Genomic DNA, 12685 nt, shown 5'->3' with positions numbered 1-12685 from the left:
ACAAACGGACGGAAGTATATAGGTACAGTAAGTATGCAGTATGCATGTTCACGCGGTGGTAGACTAAGCGATTTGCTTGATTACGCTCCTGAAGAGAAAACAAAAACCAAATAAAAAGCAAAGGGGCCGACTATGTGATATCCTACAATACTACAATATGTTAGAAGCTCCCTTATGTCCAAATCCATTTTGGGCAATTTCTCTTTTGAAATTATGTCATAGAGAACTGCCCAGATATTACCCTTGGCACTCCGTCGTGATGTTAGTTACAGCTAAATATAATCCAATGGTCATCCGAAATGCTAGGGTAGGGAAGAACCCTATCCTTAACTCTTTTCTCATGCAAAATTCCGTGTCGATTGGTTCCAATTGTGTGATCAGGAAAATGTTTCTGTTTAGTTCATAAATATTTTGCGATCATTTCAAAAAGCAAGAGCCCCCTCTATATCTCCAAATTTAGTGCCATCTATATGATTTGCTTGTCTACGATATTTGCCTATATTCGTCAACGATATCAGCCTAAGAAACTCAGGAACATTACCTAAAGTAAATATATTACCGAAATCTTTAAAAAACAAACGGCTTAGCCCTTCTGAGCCTAACCCTACCCTTGTGAAAATTTTCGTGACGATCGGACCATAATTGCACTCTGTATATAATATCCCCAACCTGTATTGTAAGCTGAAAAAATATTACAAAATTCACACTTTAATATTCTAAGTTAAAATGCATGCGACAAAAATAATAACACAAAATACTACAAAATCTATATTAACATCAAGCCAAAAGGGCATTCTGAATTGACAAAATTGTCAAAATCGGTCCAGCCATCCTTGAGATATAAGCATTCTAGCTAACATCCCTTTCCTTTGTATATACACATTGTATATATTTCGTTATATATATCCGATATATTTACTATCGGCATCTACGTAGCGGTCAGAATTGACCTTTTCCTCCATTTGTGATTTCGCCGGGATTAAAAATTTTCTCGGTTTAATGGAAAATTTTATTTAAAACAAATGTTATTGTCTATTTCACCCACCAAATATGATCCGATGACCACCAAAATTGGAAGGCTTCTGCCCAGCCCTAAGCTGTAGAGCAACTGCAAAATCAGAAAATTTTTCAGTTTTTGGTCCATTTCAAACCCTAAATATTATGCGAATTGTTCAACCTTGATTCTCATATCAACTTTCAAGTTTTTAGCTATATCCGTTCACATAAAGCCAAATGGGACAATTTTTGGAGTTAAGTATCCATTTAGAACTTTTCGTAACATTAAAGTTAGAATTTCCAAAACTCTTTTGTACATCTATCCAGCACCCCATCAGGGAAACTCATTCTAAATTCTAGCTAATTCCATTTTGTCATTTTCTATTGAATTTTAAGTATATTTTAGTAATTTTCGTACCATTTTAGTACGAATTTCCAATAACCCAGCCTTTCAAGGCGTTGATTCAAGAGGCAGTCAGTTGTTCATACATAATATTAATTTTTACAGAACGTTCTCGAAATATCCCCAAATATAACTATTAAGCCACTTTAAAAACGTTCGTTAAATTAATTAATGGTTCCTAATGGTCCTTAAAATTACATGAATTGAGTTATCGTATATTTTCCTTAAACGTTATAATTTCAATCCAAATTGTTCAAAATATTTCATATAAAATGTACGATACTGTAATTAATGTGATCTTCTTTATATATGCCTGATTTACTTAAAAAATATTCTAAAAAATCACAATTTTTAACTATTACTGAACTTTTCTTATTTTTTTCTCATAATTAAAAATAATTTTTATTTTCTTTTTTTTATTGCAGGTATGTATCCTTACGAAAGAAATGTTGGAGCACAGGTTTGAAAGCATATTAATTATTTTTATCATTGTATTGTAAATTAAATGCAGTTATCTAAATTAGCTACTGGATATAATTTCCATTTTCCTGATAAGATCAAAGAATTAGGCAGTTTGACATATACGCAAATGATTCATAGCTCTGGCTACCTATCTTCTGTATTTTAGCTTTTAAAATTTATTGCAATAACAAATTCAAATATTTTTCAAATTCTAATTCTTAATAAAAAGCAAATGTCATCAACCGGCATTATAACTGGATTTTTATAACAAATAGATGTGTAAATTAATCTCTGGACATCTGAAACGTGCTAGGCGTAGGAATTTTCGGCAAATGAACTGGCATGTGCAAATAATTTGTTTTTTTCTTTTTTTTTAATATTTTTTTCTAATTTGTATCCTATTTGCAGCTATGTGTCGATTGTTGATGTTAGCTCATTATTCAGATTCAGATGAGGTAGCCATTGTTTATTTAAGAAATCTGTCATACACATGCAGAATATTTTTATTGAACGATCTGAGTTTTTTTTCGCACAAAAGATGAACTACCTTGAACCTATTTTTGAATTTGAAAACGAAAATTTAGAGAAAAAATAAATGAATAAATAAAACGTGCTAGAAAGTAAACAGTTCACTTTGATATTGTTTTTGAAAATATTTTATTTTTTTCAATAAATTTTATTTTGGCTGTTTATTTTGTTATACCTCTCCTTTGAGGGGTTTTGCATAAATTTTGAGAATTTGTTATTGCACTTTTATTTGTTATACGTTTTTAATTTTTTTGTTGAGGTTGCTTAAACGATATTGTGTTAAATTGGAAAAGTCGAATATATTGACACAAATTAAAAAAATGGATATTCAACCTTGAACTCATTGATGAACAAAATTAAGGATGACATTTTGAAAGGCATCACCAATTATTTTCAAAGAAAAACAAGTTAAAAAGTATCAGTCGACAGATCCTCAAAAAATTTTAGATTATTTAAATATATTTTGACTTCTGTTATAATTATACACATTTTTGATCCTCTATAGAGTGGCTAATTTTTTGTGCTAGTTTTTAGAAGATGTTAAAATGTGCGTGAGGTACCAGATATAGTCGACCGAAGAAGTCCAAAATGAAAAATTGTGACCCTTTGTGGGTAAGGTCTGGTACATTCGCAGATGTATATCATCTTCAGAACAGATCTTATATTAGCAAACATTTTTGTATATGTCAAATCTGAAGAGAATTGGATTCTTATTTCGCTTTCTTTGAGCGTTTTGTTTTTCTAAATCTTGAACCCTATGTGGGGGAGGTACCAGAAGAAATGGTCCTATCTCTACCATCTTTATGACAGAGCTTGTGCCAAGTCTGAATGGAATCGGATGTTAATTTCGCGTTGTATGAGCTTCATGGATATTGAAAATATTGATCTTTTTTTTTTTTGAAATATGAAGAGAATCGAATACTTATTTCGAATTTTATAATCGTTTTGGTTATTCAAAATTTTAACCCTTAAAGGGGAAGGTACCTGAAGGAGTGGTTCGATCTATCGTCTTTATAGCAAATTTTGTGTTGATAAAAATATTTAGATGTGCCAAGTCTAAATGGAATCTGATGTTAATTTCGCTTCACGGATATTCCAAATTTTGGTCCTTTGTGGCGGAGGTTGCAGAAGGAGTGGACCGATATATTCCATCTTCATACCAGACTATGGGTTAATAATAATATTGTGATGTGTGTAATTTAAAGATAATCGGACTCTTATCTCACATTTTATAAAATTTATATTTGTACAAAATGTTGACCCTTTGTGGGGGAGGTACCAAAAGGATTGGACCGATATATCCCGTCTTCACTGCAGATCTTGCATTAGTAGAAATAATGGGACGTGTGAAATATGAAGAGAACCGGATGCTTTTTTTTCGGATTTTATAATCGTTTTGGTTTTTAAAAACTTTAACCATTTGGGGGAAGGTACCAGGAGGAGTATGCAGATATATCGTATCTTCACACCAGACCTTGAGGTAATAAAAATATAGTGATGTGGGTAATTTGAGGACATCCTGACTCTCACATCACATTTTATAAGAACAGTAATTATTCAACATTTTAACCCTTTGTGGGGGAGGTTCTTGATGGAGCGGACCGCGATTTGAGATTGGTAAAGTTGGAAAAAGATCGGATCATACTTACTCTTTCTGTGAAGTAATTTTTTTTTTGAGATTTCGATCTTTTTGCGGGAGGTACCGATATTGTCCATCTCAGAGCTCGATCTAAGCTTGATAATAATATTACGACGTACCAAGTTTGAGCCAAATCGTATACTCCCTTCGAGAGTTATCGTGCGCACCAGCCAGATCGACACCAAATGCCCTGAAATGGATTTGGTCCAAATGGAAATGGATTTGGTCCAAAGTATAATTATAATTTTTTTAATGGAATGAAAATTTGATACGAATTGATTAAAATGGCAGACATTGTTCCGAAAGTTATGGTCATTTTCCATTTTTATGGAGATTTTCCAAGTCCATGTCAAATAATTTATCCTTTTGTCTTTTTAATACATATATATCCCTTTTTCTGAACCAATTTTGTCTTGTAAATTAAATAATTAAAATTCTTTTTCAATGGATAAATTTATAGTCGAGTCATCATGCCCCATGTTCGTGTCTTAAGTCTTTTGTTTTCGTTCTCTTTAGAATTAATTTATTGGCAATTACAGTGTTGGCATTTATTTGTTGGCATACAATAGTTATTTCGTTGCCTTTATTTATTTTTAAATTCTTATTAAAATTCTAAAATCATTCTTTTGGGCTTCCTCGTGTGAATCATCGCTAATTTTTTGTTGCTATTCTTTGTTAAAAAAAACTTCCATGGAAAAATGTCTTAAAAACTCCCCCCCAAAGATGCCATACAAGGTTTCCACGCAATTTCCTGATATGGAGGTAAGCTCAATCTTTTTGGTATACAATTTCCCATACCACATGGACGCTTTTGAAACAAAGTAATATCAGGAAATATCCAAAGAAAAGTGAAAAACAAAAGTCATCTGAAACCTATAACAACCAAGAAATCACTCTCACTGCATGAAAGCCCATCAAGACGTGTGGTATGTTTCATAACTCTAACGACGACCACAAAGTCAATGCTATTTTTGTTGAAGCTTTATGGCTTTGTCTCTTTGTTTTTTGTTTTCCAACGATGACATTAGATATTACACTAACATTTGTGTCCGCAATAATCGAAATTCAATACTTAGTCATTATCACTTTGAGAAGAGGGAGAGGGAGAAAAAAATTATACAAAAAAACTGCAAAAACAAAAAAAAAAAAAAACAGCAACAAATCATAATTTTGTTAACCACATTTTCATAAACTACTACAGAAACACCATCAACCAAACAGCCATCTAACCATCCGACCATCAGATCAGCAACAAGTAATAATTTTCATTGTAAAACTATGACTTTAAGTAGTACATGGTCTTCTGGCTCTAAATGGTGTTCGGATAGATTTACAGAAAAAAAAACCAACATAAAGACTTGTTCATAGATAGCCATTTATAGCTGTTGGACATCCAGTGCCCAGACACATAAATGAATGAATGTGTGTATAGACATACATATATATATATATACTTGGTTAGATGGCCGATATGTAAGACCTCTAGACATGTGCTTAGAGTCTCAAAGAATTGTAGACATGTTTGATACGTAGAATAAAAAAGTAGCATCATTTGATGTGAAGTGTTCTCTACAAGTTGCATAGGCATATTTGTAAAAAAGAGACATGAACAAATATATACATCTTCTTACATAGGGGACTTTTGAAAGATATTTTATTCACGAACGACCCTTGAAAAGTCTTCCATAGAAAGAGGACCTTGTGAGGCACTCTTTGGATATAACAGCTTTGACGTTAAGAAGGCCATGGAGAAGCGTTCTACTTCGATGTTTTTATACCCTCCACCATAGAATGGAGGGTATATTAAGTTTGGCATTCCGTTTATAACACTTCGTTTACACCTACATTTAAGACCCCATAAAATATAAAATATAAAAACTTTATTCTTGATTGGCATAAAATTATATGTCGATTTAACGATGACCGTCCGTCTGTCTCTCCGTCTGTGGAAATCACTCTAGCTTCCGAAGGAATTGAAGTAGGCTGATAAATTTTACTCAAATTTGTGTTTCGTCTGTAGGACTTTCGGTATTTAAAATGAACTATATATGTCCACGTTTAGGTATAGCCACCCTATAAATGTAACTCCCTATATTCGGTTTTTTGATGATTTTAGTGACACAGTTCTCCGGAATCGCTTGAAATTTCGTAATGATAGTTCGTAATAGGTACTACAGCCTGCTACAGGTCTTCGTACAGCTATCATATAACGATACCTCTCGATATTTGTTATGTTAATGATTTTAGAGACATTATTCACCGGAATTGTTTCAAACGTCGTATTTGAATTTTGGAACGGCTGCTTCAACTTATGACAGAAAAATGTACATGTGGGTCCGCGTCCTCGTATACCTTACATATAATATACATTACCTTACATTACATTTAAATGGGAGGTTTCGATATTTTGATGATATTAGCGACATTATTCAACTACAGCCTCTGCATGTCCTCGTTTTCGTATAGCCCCATATAACTGTACTTTTCAACGAATTTTTTTAACAGTTTGCAATTTCCTTCCAAATGGTATGGAAAATTCGGCTCGTCCGAACTTAGCTGCTTTTTTACTCATTAGTATTCAAAATGTTCACCCTTTGTGGGAAAGGTTCCAGAAGGAGTGGACCGATACATTCCATCTTCACACCAAGTTAGTGTTAGTAGAAATATTGGGATGTTTAAATTTGAAGAGTTATAGTTAGACAAAATTTTGAGCGATGTTGTCCATTTTCGCACCTGACCTAGCACATATTGAGATGTGCAACGTTTGAACAACATCGAATGATCCTTTCTCCTTCTATGAGGTAAATTATTTCCTTTGAAAATTTGGACCATTTATGGGGGAGGTACCAAAAATGGTAGACCCACATTGCCCATTTCCGCACTCGATCTATGTTTGCTAATTATATTACGATGTACCAAGTTTTGATCAAATCGAATACTACCTTCGAGAGTTATCGTGCGCACCAGCCAGCCGGATGGACGTACGAACACCTCTGAAATGGATTTGGTCGAAAGAAATATAGGGTCTTAAACCGTAATTTCGATGAGGCAGGTTTTGTTCCATAGCCATATATAATGACCACCTGAGCTGAGTAGCTGAGTATATAATGACCACCAAAATAATCCTACGTAAAATCTACTGGATTTTTACATTAAAAAAATTTATATTTATATACCCTCAACCATAAGGTTAGAGAGGATATATATCATACGATAAGGCCAAAACTTGCCTCATCAAAATAACGGTTTTAGACCCTAGGTCTCTTTGGACCAAGTTTGTTTCAGGACATTTGGAGTCGACTCTCAAAGGGAGTATCCGATTTGGTCCAAACTTGGCACATCATAATATTATTATCATACTTATATCGAGTTCGGAGATGGGCAATATCGGCCCACTCCTTCTGGTAACTCCCCTCCAAAAAGGTCGAAATTTTCAAAAAGAAAAAATATGTATATATTACTGCACAGAAAGGCCAAACACAGAAAGGATAATCCGATTTTGCACCAACTTTGCAAATTTTAATATCAGTTCTAGGTCAAGTGCGAAACTGGACAATATCGGTTCGCTCCATCAAGTACCTGGATATATCTGCATACTCCTTCTGGTACCTCCCCCACAAAGGAATAAAATGGAAAATTCATGATGCTCACAAAACGCGAAATCAACATCCGATCCGATTCAGAATTCATACATCTCAATTTTCCCATCAACACAAGGTATGGTAGAGATCCAACCACTTCTTCAACTACCTCCCCAACAAAGGGTAAACATTTTGAGTATCCATGAAGCTCATGAAACGCGAAAATAACGTCGGATTTCGCTCAGACTTGATACATCTCAATATTTCCATCAACACAAAATCTGTTATAGAGATCGTAGATATCGCACCATTTTTTCTGGTTCTCCCCTTTTTTTAAAATATTTTGAAAAACAAAACGCTCAAACTTTGACTAATCATAACTCAAGGTTGGGGGTATACATCTGTCGACAAAACCGACTATTTTACTTGTTTTTAATCCAAAACGATTATACAATCCGAACACAAGATCTGATGTGAAGATGGAATATATTGGTCCACTCCATCTGGTATCTCCTCCACAATTAAAATAATAAATTCTTATCGTCATCGATCATTGCCAAATAACTTGAATATCCCATTTTCCAAATTAGTTTTCAATGAGAACCTTGAAGTTTTGATTTATCAAAGCTTTAAAACACTGATAGACAATAAAATCGTGTCATTTGAAACAATCGAAATTTTCTACGCATCATCATCGAAAATGTGTTGAAATAATGATTTTGACTAAATTTCAATTTTAATCTACAAGGAAGTCCTTGATCGTGTCCAAATAAATTCAATTATTTATTGCATTTTTATTACTCTTAAGCTTAGTTTTTTTTAAGAGCCATGAAGTTTTTTTTATGTGATTGCTTTTAAGTGCGTCATCAATGAGACGACAATGTCTGCCAGACACTTAATGGAAAGTGAATGATGCGCATGCTCCCAGTCGCTATTCAAGGAAAAGACTCTTTAAAACATCTCCAAAGTGTTACAAACGAGTTGTGGTATCTGAACTACCGAAAAGTACCAAATAAGTGTTTTGAAAATAAATTAAATAATAATTTAACCTTAAAAAATCAAGAAGCGATAAAGAGAAGAAAAAAAAACACGACTGAAAATAAAATCAAGTAACAAATTATCTAAAGTACCTTACCAAACTGGCAAAAGGCTTCCAAGTGGTGGTGGTGGTCATGGTAATGGTGATGGTGATATCAAGCTCAGCTCAACAAAAATTCGTGTTTTTCATGTCTTAACCTTGAAATGTGAGCAAAGTCAATAATGCTGCTGGTGCTGCTGCTTAACATGACGGGCTAGCTGCGGCATTTTGGAAAATTCACAAAGAGCCTTTTTTCTCTCTCTTGCGCTTAAGACAACCTCTAAGTATTTATGTTTGACATGTCTGCTGGCCGCTTGGCAGCCATACAATATGTCATTTAATTACTTTGAAAAAAAAAAAAGATACTTCTTACACATAATACCCACCGAAAAGGTTCCGTTGAAAATCAGTTTCGCATTTGTTCATTCATCCGTTCGTTATAACTCTGTCACCCTGCTTGCCTCCCGCCTCCTTGGTGGCTACGAATATTAAGCATGTAATTTTTCAAAGTCAATTTGTTGCGTTTTCAATTTTTTTTTAATTTTTTTTGGTAGGTGATTGAGTGAGTGTATGAGTAAATATTTAAAAATAAAATTAATACACTTCAGCTCATGCACTTGTACTTGATTTGTTTGCTATGTGTGTCGTCGTCGGCGTCGATCTGTTTGGCCTAACATTGCCGCATTTTAATTAATGTTGGCGAACTCGGTCAATATGTTTTATTTATTTTTCTTTTTATTTTGTTTTTGGTATGTCACAAAAATTTGTTGTAATAATTTTTCAGTGCGTACTGACATAGTATGTGGGTGGATGATTGTGGGCCGTTGTTGTTGCATTATGACCATGCACGTGTGTCACAAATAATTTGAATTGCCATTTATGAATTGTGAATCATGCTAACGCTTGAAAATGGTTTGATTACAACATAGTTATTTTTTTCATCACTGCTTTCCATGTGAATGAATGCACGTATTGAATTTCACCCGAAAACCTTAGAAATGGAAGGTTTCATGTGCATGGAAGTTGAGTTTGGGAAGTTATGAAATAGTTTTAATTTCCAGAAACCGTTTGGATTTACTTCCGTACAATTGAGAGAGAGAGAGAGAGCAAAAGAAAGAAAGACGAAAACTCATGTAGATTTCTTATCTTAAGCGAAAAGTATAGACTTTACAGTGTAGTCATAAAAATCAATATACACCCGGCAAACATTTGGGCGCCATGTTAGTCGAATAATCCATTTAAAGTAAATGTAAACACAAAACTCCGCATTTCCAATAAATTGAAAATAATGAGTTATTCCTTAAAAAATACAAAGCAAAATAACCTATTTTCCTTATTACCAAGTAGTAACGTCGGCACAGAGTATGCGTCTTTGACTACAAAACCGTATGTTGAAGGCACAGAGTCGCTTAGGAAAAAAATTATATTTTCCTTATAAAATATACAAAAACTGGCTGAAAAGTAGCCATTTTGCATTTTGCCGCACTCCAACGCTGCATACGTCTCTGCTGTGTAGTATTGCAGTAAAAAATCCAATGACCAAATAATGTGCTATTTTTTGTACGTTTGGAACCAATTAATACTTACAAAACAGCATCCAACCCCCTTATTATGTCACTTCTGGTAAGGGGATATCAATGCCCATCATGAATTCTGGCAATCCAGTTTTAAAAGGAGAGGACCAATATATTCCATCTTCACACTAGATCTTGTGATGATAAAAATATTAGGATTTACCGAGATTAAGAGGATCCTGAGCAGGACACTCATACAGAGGAATCGGAGAAGGACACTCATACTGTGATTTATGAACGTCGTGATAATTCTAAATGTTGACCCGTCGTGGGGGAGGTACCAGAATATATTCCATCTTCACATATGAACTTGTGTTGATTTATGGACTTCATGATTATTCAAAATTCTGACCCTTTATTGGGCGATATACCTATTCCATCTTTATACCAGACCTAGAGTTGTTAGATGTATTGGGATACGCGACATTTTAAGAAAATTGGACTTTTATTTCATATTTTGAAGCGTTGAGATTATTGAAAATGTTGACTACTATTCAAAATGTTTTGAGGGTAGTTGGCGATTATTGCATATTTTCGCACCTAACCTAGCAAAGACAAAAATATTAGGATTTGCGACGTTTGCACAAAATTAAATGATCCCATCTTGTTGAATAAGCTAAATTATATTCTGCAAAATTTTTGATATTTTGTGGAGGAGGTACCGGGAGGAGTGGGCCGATACTGCCCGTTTCTGAACTCTATCTTAGTTTGATAATAATATTACTATATATCAAGTTTGAACCAAATCGAATACTCCCTTCGAAAGTTATCGTGCGAACCAGTCAGCAGACAGACAGACGGACAGACATCGCTAGATCGGCTCCAAAAGACCTGAAACCGATTTAGTTGAGCTAATTTATAGTTTCACGTTTTGTATAGTGAATGAGAATCCACCTACCAAAATAAAGGGGAGACTATTACAGCTCACCGAACATATACATAGTGTCCATAATTGCATTGGGCTCAGACCACCTCCCCATTATCGTCGCCATCAACAGGCCATCCGATTTCATAGACTCCGAACGCCGCACTTTTCTTATCCTTGGGAAATCTAATTGGAAAGAATTCAGAGAGTATATCAACCGCCGCTTCAGGGAACTGCCCAACCCATCTGATATTCAGGTATCAGATAGGTGTTTCCGGAACCTTTTGATCAAGTACCTAAAATAAGACATACTTTCCAATAAAAGGCGGCGGGACTAGCAAATGAGGGAGATGAGCTTCTTCGTACTAACCCTAATAACCCAAGGGACATAACTTTGTGGGTAAACTGGTTTGTTGGTTGTTGTTGGTACTACAACCTATGAAAAAAAAAACAAACAAAAAATTCTTATCCTGGTCCATGTCTTCGTATATCCCCCATATAACGTTCCTTCTAATATTCGGTATTTTGATTTCTTTAGCGACATTTTTACCGAAATTGTATCAAATTTCGTACTATAGCCAATGAAAAAATACTTATGCTGGCCCACGCCTTCATGGGCCTCCTGAAATTCAGTATTTATTTTATGATGTTAGTGACTTATTTTTACCGGACTTGTTTCAAATTTCGTGTATAAAGTTCGTAATGGATACTACATGGAAATCGGTATTAAAAGGTACTAAATGTTATGCTTTTAGACCAATTGGGTTTCCTGGGTACTAAAAAGGTACCAATTATTCTAAATGCAAAGGTATTGAACTTTCTGTGTAAAAAGCTGTGTACTAAAACGCGATTCTTAAGCCAAAATTTTCTACTTTAGGAGTTCGAATCTTTTAATTTCGCACTATTGTTGGAAAACATATAAACATAAAAAATACTAAATTTTGTGGTAAACAATTCTAAAATTTGCTTCCGGGTTACTAAAGAAGGTAAATACATGGGCTTGAGCTGAAATTCTAAACTTTGGTACTAGGGCCACTTCCTATGTAAACAGTTTTTAAAGGACAGTATGTATTCTAGATATAAGCTCAAAATTGGAATTTACGCTTGTCTTGGTTTAAGTTATGAGAAAAGGTAGAGGTTTTGGAGAATTTTTCAAACAATATACTAAATATTGTGAACCAAAATCTGAAAATGAAGTCCATTTCTGTAAGCCCAGTCCAGACTTTCACCAGAAAATAGTCGTTTATTTTTAGTTTACTTCAATTTTATTTCATAATTTTGTATCTTGATTTATTTGATTTAAGATAACATTTCTTATTGCCATCTGTACTGGCCATAACAAAAAATTTCTTCTCCTTGCTACGTTTTGTGTGAGTGTGTTCACCAAACTTAAAATCACACCTTAGCACTAATGTGTTAACATTTCACTTTCATTTTTATGAAATTTCTATTGCTTATTGGGACGTTCAAAAAAGATCAAAGATGCTGTAAATAGAAACCGGCTGATGAGTAGAGGAGCTTCTTTTGAAAAAAAATATTTAATGAGATGCTTTGGAGTT

The 12685-nt window shown here is 34.1% G+C and overlaps 1 protein-coding gene across 1 annotated transcript in view; it reads left to right on the top strand.

Annotated features, from left to right (window-relative positions):
• LOC101892480 (uncharacterized) overlaps positions 1–12685 on the top strand; it is a 107945-nt gene that overhangs the window by 23415 nt on the left and 71845 nt on the right. The gene's annotated exons all lie outside the window — the stretch shown is intronic.

This window comes from Musca domestica, unplaced genomic scaffold (genome assembly GCF_030504385.1).
Source record: "Musca domestica strain aabys unplaced genomic scaffold, Musca_domestica.polishedcontigs.V.1.1 3, whole genome shotgun sequence".
NCBI lineage: Eukaryota > Metazoa > Arthropoda > Insecta > Diptera > Muscidae > Musca > Musca domestica.
This window is presented reverse-complemented; position numbering and strand designations above follow the sequence as displayed.